The following is a 12,198-nucleotide window of genomic DNA, read 5'->3' as shown; positions in this document are numbered from 1 at the left end:
ACTTGGTTCACTTTTTTTTCCCATGTCTGTGTTTACTTTTTTAAATGATTTTTAAACCTTTATTTATTGATTTTAGGGAGAGAGTAAGGGAGAGAGAGAGACAGAGAGACAGACAGGCAGACAGAAACATCCATCTGTTCCTGTGTGTGCCCTGACTGGGGATGAAATCTACAACTTTGCTTATCCGGATGATGCTCCAACCATTGGAGCTACCCCACCAGAACCCATGTCTCTACTTAATTATTTGAACACTTAGAATACAGTTATAATATTTTCAACATCCATGGGTGATAATTGATTGATTTTATTTTCTCCACAATATTAGTCATATTTTTTGCTTCTTTACATTTCTGCTAATTTTTTATTGAATGCTAGACATTGTGAACTTTACTTTGTTGTGCACTGGATATTTTTGTTTACTTATAAATATTGTTAAACTTCATTCTGGGTGCATTAGAATTATATCCTTTGGATCTTGCTTGTAAAAATTATTAGACGGAACTGGAATCATGTTCACTCTAGCTAACTACTCCTTACTCCTCACTGTACTACTACTAAACATCCTTCTGTGTAGTCTACCCAGTATTCTGTGAGTCATGTGGTTTTCCAGACTGACAAGTAGAAACACTAGAGAACTGAGATTGGCAGCAGGTTATTAGTCACATATGTTCACCATCTGGGGGAGGAGGACCCTGCTCCAGTCCTCTGCACTGCTATTGCCAATCTCTTTGAGTGACCCTTTCCCTAGCCTTGGGCACCATCCCCACATCATCTGATCAGCACTCACCTGAGAACTTGAGGAAACCTCCTGGCAGGTCTCTAGATTCCCTTTCTGTGTCGCTAGCACCCTCCTCCCTAGTACTCTGCTCTGCAAACTGGAGCTGCTGTGGTCTCCCAGACTCTCAGCTTTGTCTCGTCCACTCAGAGGGTCCTCAGGTTCCATCTGTGGCTGCAGCCTTTAAATTCTTCTAAGGAATACACGCAGCAAGTGCAGAGATTTCTTTCTTCGTTTCCCACCTCTCAAGGATCACTGTCTCTCGTTGGCTGGGTTCAGGACCTCAGAAATTACTGTTTCATATGTCCTGTCTGCTTTTTGGTTGTTTTAGGCAGAAGGGCAAAAGTAGTCCCTGTTACACTGCTATGACCAGAAGCAAAACTGTTCTGACAGAATAATTCCCAGGCAAAGATGAGCTGAGCTGCTTCCTTTTGATTGGCATTGCTTTTTCTTCCCTCTTGACCTTCCTCATAGCTAGCTCTCCCTTGCCTAGTGTCAATGAAAAGTCATTTCCAAAGGTGCAGCTTCTTCCAGGAGCTATGTCGCTACACCTGGAAATTTGCATCTTTTCCTCCCTGGAGTTCACAAACCGCAGGAAAGGCCTCCCCTCACCCCACCCCCATGGGAAGCCTGCTGTGGAACCAGAGCTGTGGTGAGGTTCTTCCTGGCTTACTCTTCTTCCTGGATACCTGCAGAGGCCTTTCTCTCTACCAGGAATTATCCTGTCTGCCGACCTGAGCCATCTCCTCCACAGGAGGAAGAAGCTCATTTGGTGAAGCAGGGAGCTTAGTTTAGAGAGCAATGCAGAAAATTTGAATTCAAAGGGAACGAAATAAGCCAATGTCTGGGAATTATTTACCTTCCTTTTTCTCTCCCCCACTTTTTACATTGGAAAGGGATAGAGACACAGAAAAATATCAGCCAGACTCTTCAGGCTGATTCTGGAAGGCCAGGGCTAGAAGGACTATAAGGACCTAGAGGGGTGGTATCTGGAGACTCCCCCAGACACAAAGCAGGGAAGGGACAGGGGAGGGCCCATTGACACTCTTTATTAATCACTTCATCCCATGAGTTTTTGCTATGATGCTGCAGATAAATGAATGAGAGAACATGGTGTGCTAGAAAATATCAGGAGTCGGTGTACAAAAGGGAAAGTTTACAGCACTTCTGGAAAAATTCAAAGAGAATTAGTCCTGTGTGCTAATACGGACTGAGGGTAACCCTGCAGAGCAGCATGCTAGTCACACTGCCTCTCAGTGCAACACTAAGCACACAGTCATCCCCTTTCTCCTCCTGGGCAGCTCCCCTTAACCCCCAGGACCCAGGTTGGAAGCGTCCCCTATCTGTTATGTCTAATTAGGTGCTTCTTTTGGATGCTTGCATAGACCCAAGTATTTCCCCTTAGGAAAATACATTCTAATGTTTTGCTGTTGTTTGTATCTTCTCAAAGAGGTTATAAGCATTCAAGGACATAATTTGTTTTGTTCATGAGAATACTCTAGCTACTAACACAAGTCAGTGCACATTGCAGATATCTGGTAAATAATCATTAAACAGATACATTTTAACTCACTTTTTTTTCCCCCTTGAAATGACTTTATGAGACAGGCAGAGGAACTGTAATTATCACCATTTGACAAATAGACAAAGACGGCATAAAATGGTTGGGTTTTAGAACTTGAGAATAATAGACTTTTAAGTTACCTGTGATGCAGAAGAATGTTCACTACGGGATATGGCGAGACTCCTTTGAGCTTAGAAGGACATGGTGACAGATCAAAAGAGAGAAAGGAGCCACATTTAAGGACAGGTCGAGGTTTACCCATTTTGTCCTACTTTCGCAGACACTATTATATTCTTCTGAAAGTTTGGAGAGGAGAAAGAAGTACCAGTAGGGATTAAAGTCCAGGGGAAACATGGGAGCAGTCCCTGGTCACTTTTCCTCCAGAACTCTCCTTTCCAAACGGCCATGTCCTTCCTTACCAGAACTGTTCAAGGCACTCGTGTGTGTGTGTGTGTGTGTGTGTGTGTGTGTGTGTGTTAATTTTGCATCTTTTTCACTCCTACTCTTCTGTCAAACTCCTGCTTGTGTACTCTGTGCCTACTCACAGCTCCGAATTCCCATAGAGACCTGGCCTTATTCCAATCCACCTCCTGTACTGAATTAGATTGCCTTGAGCAAGCTAAGCAGCATCTCACAGCTCATTGTTTCTGTAATAAACATATATATATATATATATATATATATATATATATATATAATTTCTGTAATTTATATATTATATATATATGTAAAATATACACTAACTTCAGGATAGTGGCCACCTCTATAGGATTATGTGGTGAGAGTCAAAGCAGACTTCAACTCTAACTATAAATTAAAGAGGCAAATGTAGCATTTATTCATTTTATATGATGGGCACAAAGTACTATTTTTCTGATAACCTTCACATTGCTGTATATAGTTCACATAAAAATCATTATGGGAGTGATAATAGTATGCTTCTATAAATATCTTATAGACTTTGGTGAAAATTGGGGATTTTGTGTGTAAAACGTGCATACATAGCTGACACAGTATTTGTGCAACGTCGAGGTGGTGGGGAAGAAAGAGAAACAGACCGAGATATGGGGAATACAGATAGGTAAACCTCAAATGTTGACTGGCAATGGCTTGACTCCATTAACTGCAGATTAACCCAGTGGAAGGGATTATTTCACTGATGGAAAGTAGATATACCATGGATTTTATTTTATTTATTTTTATTTACTTACTTTTGTATTTTGCTGAAATGAGAAGCAGGGAGACACAGAAACAGACTCCCGCATGCGCCCGACCAGGATCCACCTGGCAAGCCCACCAGGGGGAGATGCTCTGCTCATCTGGGGTGTTGCTCCATTGTGGCCAGAGCCATTCTAGCACCTGAGGCGGAGGCCATGGAGCCATCCTCAGCACTTAGGCCAACTTTGCTCCAATAGAGCCTTGGCTGCAGGAAAAAAAGAGACAGATAGAGAGAAAAGAGAGGGGGAAGGGTGGAGAAGCAGATGGGTGCTTTTCCTGTGTGCCCTGGCCGGGAATCGAACCTGGGACTTCAACACTTCAGGCTGACGCTCTACCACTGAGCCAACCAGTTAGGGCTTATATCATGGATTTTCAAAATGTGTTTATAACAGCTGGTGCGGGGGTGAGCTCTGACTCCCAAGGGCTGAGTGCTCTCTATACAGATCCTGGACATGAAGAAAGGAGTGCCCCATGACTGTGCTCCGGTCACCAGAAGTGTATCCCATCATTGTATCCTCAGTGGCCACAACCTTCCGAATCCAAGAGGTTTTTTAGACAGCACAGGACTCAGACCATGGAGCCTTTGTTCTTGTTTGCATTGATTCCCAGCCCTCAGCTGATGTGCACAGGCATGAAATGGCTGTCATTGGGTGTCCACAGGGAAGACCTTGCTTCCTCAGGTGTCCCCTGTCTTGGGCAGGAGGCCAAATCAAAAGGAATTGAGCAGAAAGAATTTGCAAGCTCCCGTGCTGGCTTTGGGCAGACTGCAGGCAAATCTACTGTTCTGCAAGGAGGCGTGGAGAGGAGAAAGGTGGTGGGGAAGACAGAGGTGGAGAGAGTGCAGGCTTCCCAGTGGGAAGGTTCCAGAGAGCCACAGAGCCCTTCAGGGTGGCAGGAGGTGGTGGGGCCTGTGTGACGGTACAGACGACAGCTCCATCTCAGTGCCACCACACTGCCTGCTGGGCCCTGCAGTGGGCTCTGTGATTAGAACGGCAACCTTTGCCCCCTGGGGATGCTCAGCAAATGTCAGGCTTTAATGAGATTTCCCACTATGTCGAGGGGCTGGTGTGAAGCGTGTGCCACACACAGTAAGTCACCAGCTGGATGTTCCCTCAACCTGTCACTCCGGGAAAAGGTCCGCTGAACCTGCGATAAAGCAGAAAAGCCCCAGAGAGGGTGCGAGGGTCCTCTGCTCAGGGTGTCAGGACTTGAGACTTTCATATTAGGCTATCCCTTAGCTTTTCTAAGTGCTTTGCAAGGATCCCAGGGATGGGAAGTGCTGGGGCTGAGAGAGAACCGTAAATGCCATGCTGCTTAAACTTCTCCTCCAGGAAATGCTGTGCTTTAAGAAAATCAGAGAAGACATGCGCTTTCATATAAATGTCTATTTATTCCTTGAGGGCATGACTTAAGTCTTGGGGAGAAATGTTCTACTTCTTCCGCCAGTTTGCACTTTTCTTTTACATCCTCCCCCGCCAACCCTATAAGCCATTGGGTTATCTACCTGCAGAGCAGAGATAAGACCACTTTCTCTGCCTGGAAGGCAGGTGGCCATTGCTGACTTTACTGTGAGGGACAGTGAGCACACCTAGCACCCAGACCTGAACCTGAACGTGGGAGCTTGCCTGAGCGGCCCACTCTGCTTTCATCCGGCCGAGAGATCTTGCAACCCACTCCACTTTTCCCTTTCGGTGTTATTTTCCGCAACCTCAGCTGACATAGCAAGGCTGATGTCAATGATACTAGCGCTTAAAACAATTACAATAATGCATTAATTATAACCCTGCCATCCCTGAAGGCACCAGGGAGCTCACTCCAAATGAGAAGCCACAGAGACCGAATTAGAAAGGATGCCACTGGCGTCGAGGTGACCTTTTGGCATACGGTGACTCAGGGGTTGGGTGCATGGGGTTTTAAAGAACTCTCCAAGAACCCATCCATCTGGACCCCTATGTGGCTCCTCCAAGCATGCCGAGCTGACCAGATGGCCCTCGAACAACCAGCTTCAGAGGAGGGAGGCAGAGAACCCGTCCAGAACAGCTTGTCATTCTTGAAAGCATTCTGCCCTTGGTGTGGCAACATCCCTTGTTTAAAGCTTTAAAGAAAAGATTTTTTTGGTTTTGTTTTGTTTTTTCATTTTGCCTGTGTGTGTTGTCATTTCCACCAGGGCAAATAATAACAAGACTGTCCATCAAATGTGTGTCTGACTAAAACACACACAGATCTTGATAATTTCATGAGGGCATGACTTAAGTATTGGGGAGAAATGGGCTACTTCTTCCTCTTGTTTGCACTTTCTTTTACATTTCTCTGTCTGTTTAATATTCATGGTCTTTCCAAAATCTTTAAAGCCTATAAAATCCGAGGGTAATGCACAGGCAAGAATCATCTGTCACCTGAATGAGCCAACTGATCTGAAATCATGTAATCAATAGAGTGTCTGTAATTAAGGGAATTTCTCACTCAGTGACGTCATAGGTGAAGGTTCTTCAAACATGTGTCCTTGGGGTTGTCATGATGTGCACACGAGTCTATGAGGAAATTAATTCTCCAAGGTGAAGTAGTTTTTACAGGTCACTTTTTAGGAGGAAGTCATGGAGAAACATAATCTCTGCTTTAAGAAGTTTCTAATAAAATTCCAGAACATCTTCACGGTCCTGCAGATATACTTTGCCAGTGATTTCCAGATGAAAAGACCGTTTAACTACCTTGTCAAAGACAAAGCAGATTGAGAATAAAAAATTCCTTGCTGGTCACTGGATAAAATGCCATCACAGTGCCAATGAGCCCTTTCCTAAGTCATGACTGAGAAAGACACTAGATTTTCAATTTGCCTTTGGAAGCAGGTATGTTGGGTGTGCTAGCTGGGCTTCTTTGAGCTGTGACTGACAGACCATGCAGAATCCTCTAAAAACTAATAGGTGACTAGCTAGGTAAATCGGGCTGAGTCACGCTGGAAAGACGAGAAAAGGTAGGAGGAGAGCAAGTATAAAAGTTACCCAGGCGATACTGCTCCCCACTTCCGGTCCGTGAAGAACCACCACCAAATTAAGTCAACAAAGAGTAAGAGACTTCCTTCCCAGATGTCTAGGATGAACTAATTCAATGCTAACATTTTTAAGCTAGAGAACTAATCCAAAAATCAGGACACGTCCTCTAGCACCAGATTGTTCCTAACCAACGGGATGGCATTGCAAAACCAAGTTTACACAGAGATGACTTCCCAGGACCACTCCTATTGTGACAAGTAAACTGACACCCCAGGAGGTTGGCCACTCCTCCATCAACCTCCCTCAAGGGCCAGCCACCAATGAGTCACATAGCTGGAACTCCAGTTCAGGTTTCTTCAATTCTACTCATGCTAACATGATCACCACCCTACATGCTCTTTTCAAAAACACATTGCAATGAACAAGGACAACTCCCTATAACCCACTAGGATGGTGATTTTCACCTAATGTGCCATGAGAATTTTTAAAATAGGCAATATCTGACTAGTCAGTCAGCGGCTCTGACCTCTTTTTTCCTTAGATTGCCAAGTATAATAATGGCAACAGCCAACACAACAAAAGCTGTCTGGTGTAAACGAATCAAAACTATACCTATTTTTTTGTCAGATTGGCAAAAAAATATAATGTATTTTTCGATGTGCCGCAGAATTTTAATAATTAGTTTATGTGTGCCTTGAGATGAAAAGGGTTGAAAATCGTTGTGTTGGGAATATCTGTATTATTACCAGGAATAATAGCTATGTTATTTCCCAAACTTTCATAAATATTATGTGGATAAATATGAGACTATGGGGAGCCTTCAAATATGGATTTTCAAATAAGCATTTGAACAGGCCCTACATCAAGAAATACAGCTTTAAAATAATCATAAGGAAATGGTACAACTAACAAGTATATTGTAATTTCGAAGGGCCAAACAAAATGTAATTACCCATGATAACTTTCCTGGGATCAGAAATGTTAGCATTAGAAGTTCCTTGGAGCACATTCCTGAGACCACTTTAATTCAATACTTGTATTCACGTACATATTTTTATCCCCCAATTTTTAGGACATTTGAAGGATTGTCAAAAAAGGAAATGCTATTCATCTGAAAAATATGCTGGCAGATTTCAAGAGCCTTAAATAGGTAGGCAGGAAATAAACTTTAGTGTGCTCAAGTGTGAATTAATAGATTTAAGGGAATGCAATCTAATATATGTAAATGGTTTTTTCAACTCTCACCAGTCTGGGGATAAAAATGGGATTGTGTGAATGGTAATATATACAAGTCTGTAGGCATTTCTTGCTGATTTTTGGCCCAGAACCACTAGAAGGGCCTTCTTCTCACCCTGCTATTTGAGGGCAATCTAATCACTGCTTGTCCTGATCAGATACTCACCAAAGAAGCAAATGAGTAAATATTCCAGGTCTTGATAATTTAGCAAAATTATCCAAACTTTCTGGAAAGTTTCTGCCAGCCAGTGAAAATGAGCCTTGTGGGGTTAAAGACTAATTGAAATGCTACAGTTTTGTCCCTAAATTCTATACATAAATTAATATAATGGGGTATTTGGTGAGTTATTATAAATAAGTAGAATTGTAGGCAGTTGTCAGAATAATTGATGGTGCTTAGCATCTTTCTTATAGCGGAGAGCTCAGGTACTAAGAATAGACTGTCTCACCTCCTGTGAAATGAAGATATGTGAGATTATACTGCCCTGGTCAGAGGATGGTTTCAGGGACTGATCAGACTCTGTGATGTTCACAAAATTATTTAACCTCTCTGAACTTCAAGTTCATCCTTGCAGAGACAGATCTCTTTGTGCTTGAAATTTACCAGGTGGGTGACTGGGAGTGGCTTCCTTAATGTCACTGTACTTCATTTTATGGAGAATGGAAGCAATGATATCAACTTTCTAGAATTGGGAGGATCAAATTAGTTGATTCACACGAAACGCTTAGAATGCTGCCCAGGGTCATGTGGTAACTGCTCAGTAAGGCTTAGCTTTGGCATTTATCCAACTGGATTTTAAATTCCATGAAGGAATGAAACTTACTCTATCTCCAGTGCCTGGAACAGTGCCTGGCGCACAGTAGGTGCTTAACTAGAATTTATTAACTGAATTCAGCTTTAAAATGGAAACAATGCCTATGCATATCTAGATTCAAAACACTTTGGTTGATTAATTTTATGTACATTTCATAAATATATATTACAACAATTGAACAGCGATGGCTTGGGGAAATCAGAAAGTTAGAAGCTCACCATAGGCAGGGCTGGAACTTTGATTCTGAGCCCAGGGATCGAGAGCTTTAGTCTGCAGTAATGGAATGGGAGCTGCAGTTCTGCTGTCTCTGAGCTCCAGGCATCAAGGTCAGGTCCAAGACTGTGAAACAAAAAGCTTTTTTCTTGAATTCCACATTATTCTTGACTATTATATACAAACCTCCACTGGTTTCCCAGTTCTCTCCAAAAGAGTCTGCACGCACCAGGGCAGTCGCCCTCCCCCTCCCCTCCAGCCTTACCTGCCTGCAGCAGTTCACCTGTCCCCACGGCCCTCTCCAACCCTCTGCACCTTCTGTGACATAAATATAAAACTCAGCTTCCCCTAGACGGACTCCAAGCCCTTCTACTGCTGCTCCTTTGCCCTTCACATCTCTGGCGAAATTCATGATTCAGTTCAATCGGCTCCTTTGTGAAGTTTTCTTCCTCTCCCCTCATCAGTGAGAATTTTACCCTTTGAAAGGGTCCCCTAGACTCTGTCTCTACCTTTAGTATGCCCTATATTCTTTAAAACGCTTTACTTTTTTAAATTGAATTTATTGGGGTGACATTGGTTAATGATATTACATAGCTTTCAGGGGTACAATTCTATAATGAATCCTCTGTATATTGTGTTGTGTGCTCGCCACCCCACGTCAGGGCTCCCTTCCTCACCATTTGCCCCGCCCCTTTACCCTCTCCTACCTCCCCTAACCCCTTTACCCCTGGTAGTCACCATACCATCGTCTATGAGGTTTTTGTTTTATTTTATTTTTGCTTAATCCCGTCACCTTTTTCATTCAGTCCTTCTACCCCTTCCCCTCTGACAGCTGTCAGTTTGTTTCCTGTATTTCTGAATCTGTTCCTACTTTGTTAGTTTATATTTTTCATTAGATTCCAATACAAGTGAAATCATAAGGTACTTGCCATTCTCTGACTGGCTTATTTCACTTCTGGGATCATATCCGAAGGAACCCTGAGCACTAATTCAAAAGAATATATGCACTCCTATGTTCTTTTGAACTATTTCTGTTTCTGAGTTTATATGAGTTTCTCACATATATCCAAGTATATGGCTGGCCTGGGTGTCCCCACTGGCTGTAGCTGGGCTTGGTACCAAGAAGTGCTCGGTGCAGATTTGCTGAGGGGACATACAAGTGAAGGGAGAATTGCATCCCCAGGTCCTGCTGGCCAGTCACGTATTTCTAACCCGGTTTTCTTACCAGTCGGGGGCAAAGGGCCCTTCTGGGATAGTATAGTTGCAAATATATCTTCGAGGAGCTATAGAAAGAGAGATTGGGCTCCTGGTAGCTGAGTAAAGAAACATGGATCCCCAAGGAGGGGCTAGGCCTGAGTCACCTGGGCCTCTTCCCTGGTGGTCTTCTGTCCAATATGTCCAGCTCAGCTGGACTGACAAGCCATTTTTGGAGCCTGGGGCATGATGGCTAAAGATGGCTACAGAAGTTGCCTGAGTCTATGCTGATAAGAACTTGCTAAGCCTTGGAATCATGTTATTTCTATGCGCAGTTAGCCTCTAAACAAAGGAATGCTCTGAAGGAAGGATTGTTTAGTACCTGCCATTGAATCCCAGTCCTCCTTTTGCCCTCAGGACCGATGCTGCTCATCGGTGCCACAATACTGCCTTTTTGGTACTTGAATTAAAAACAAGACCAGCTGTTTGCTCAGTGGAGGGTCTTCACTGGACCACATGCTGGCCTGGGTCAGCTGTAGTCCCAGCTGTCAGCGAGCAGTGTGGAGAGAAGAGGTGAGACCAGGAAGACAGAGCTCTCAGCCAGTTTCCTGCCCCCCCCCACTTTTCTAGCTCCCAGCTCCTTGCAGGGTCAGAGAAGTCCTGTGATCAGAAAGTGTGAGTGGACTGGGAATAAAGCATTGTGGTTTCATTCTATTTTATTTTATTTTTAATATAGCAAAAATTTCATTTTATGTGAGAAGACACTGTCTTGCCAAGATGGATGCTCATGGAGGTGGTCCCTGGGAAGCCTCTTCATCTCATAACCATTGCTTTTATCCTGCTATTACTCTTTCTACTAAGCTTGACCCTCCCCAGTCTGTCCTTTTGATAAAAAGGACACAGAAAGGGAAGGTTCTGTCCATCTTTTTTCTAATTCCCTGTCCACTTGAATCAGGGTAAATGTAGTACAAAGGAAAGTGACCCCTGACTCTGACAAAGACTCTAGTTTATTTATCTCACTATTCAGCAAATTAATGCCATTGTTTTAGCTCTGGGCCCTGAACCTGGAAGGATAGCTATTTCTTCAGAAGGGCCTCTCCGCAGCCTTAAGGATGCAACTGAAGCCCATTTTATAGACATATTCCAGATATGTCAGACAAGTCTCCAAGCGTCTTACACACAGAAACAGATGTCACATCTCCACTTGTAGAAATATAGTCAAAGTCAGTAATTGTAGTCCAGAAATTTGACCCGAGTCTCAGTTAGCTAACAAGGGAGCTGGGACTCAGACTGTGACATATTTCTTTCTGAGGTGTGTTTTTACCTTCTGGAGAAACATCATGCCCCTATAGGCTTAGGTGGAAAACAAAATCTACTATTTGATATTTCATCTACTTCCTGCAATCGCCAGGATAGGGTAACTTGGACAGCACCAATTTTCTACTAGAGCTACATTTTGCATATTATTCAGAGGCCTGAGTTGGTTAAGTCCTGGAGAACTTGAAGTAGTGCTTTTATAATCCATAATTATTGCTATTATTATGATTTTTGCAGCATTAGCATATGCTCGGTTTCTGAGCTAAGCAATTTTTCTATTTTAGTATTTCATTGCAGTTGCTCAATACTTCCAATTCTGTTTTCTGCAGTTGATAATGGTAATTTTTACTTTAAAAATGATAGTCAAACTTGTCACTTTGAGCCCAATGATTAGGTAAATTATCTAGTATGATGTGCCCACATGCTAGGTTTAAAATCAGGCTTTCTCTTGAGCAATTAGCTGGTTAAACTACTTCTCATGTTATGCTCACATTGAAAAGCAATCTGTTAGAAACAGGCATGTGGAAGGGATGGTGGAAGGGAAGAGAATAAGAAAGAATGAGAAGGATGAAAGAGAGAAAGAAATAGAGAGAGAGAGAGAGAGAGAGAGAGAGAGAGAGAGGAGGGAAGGAAGGAAGGAAGGAAGGAAGGAAGGAAGGAAGGAAGGAAGGAAGGAAGGAAGGAAGGAAGGAAGGAAGGAAGGAAGGAAAGAAGGAAGGAAGAAAGAGAAAGAAAAAGAAAAAAGAAAGAAAGAAAGAAAGAGAGAAAGAAAGAAAGAAAGAAAGAAAGAAAGAAAGAAAGAAAGAAAGAAAGAAAGAAAGAAAGAAAAGAAAAGAAAAAAGAAAGAAAAAGGAAGAGAGGAAGGAAGAGGGGAGG

General features: G+C 42.9%; 1 protein-coding gene and 1 non-coding gene across 2 annotated transcripts in view; one reads left to right on the top strand and one right to left on the bottom strand.

Annotated features, from left to right (window-relative positions):
- The window catches only part of OPCML (opioid binding protein/cell adhesion molecule like), a 1,154,973-nt gene that overhangs the window by 432,683 nt on the left and 710,092 nt on the right, over positions 1-12,198 (top strand). The gene's annotated exons all lie outside the window — the stretch shown is intronic.
- On the bottom strand, positions 3,839-3,914 carry TRNAF-GAA (transfer RNA phenylalanine (anticodon GAA)). Its single transcript has one exon. It is a non-coding gene; the product is annotated as a tRNA-Phe (tRNA).

Source organism: Saccopteryx leptura, chromosome 2 (genome assembly GCF_036850995.1).
Source record: "Saccopteryx leptura isolate mSacLep1 chromosome 2, mSacLep1_pri_phased_curated, whole genome shotgun sequence".
Taxonomy (NCBI): domain Eukaryota; kingdom Metazoa; phylum Chordata; class Mammalia; order Chiroptera; family Emballonuridae; genus Saccopteryx; species Saccopteryx leptura.
Note: the sequence above shows the minus strand (reverse complement) of the source record. Positions and strands in the feature narration are given on the sequence as shown.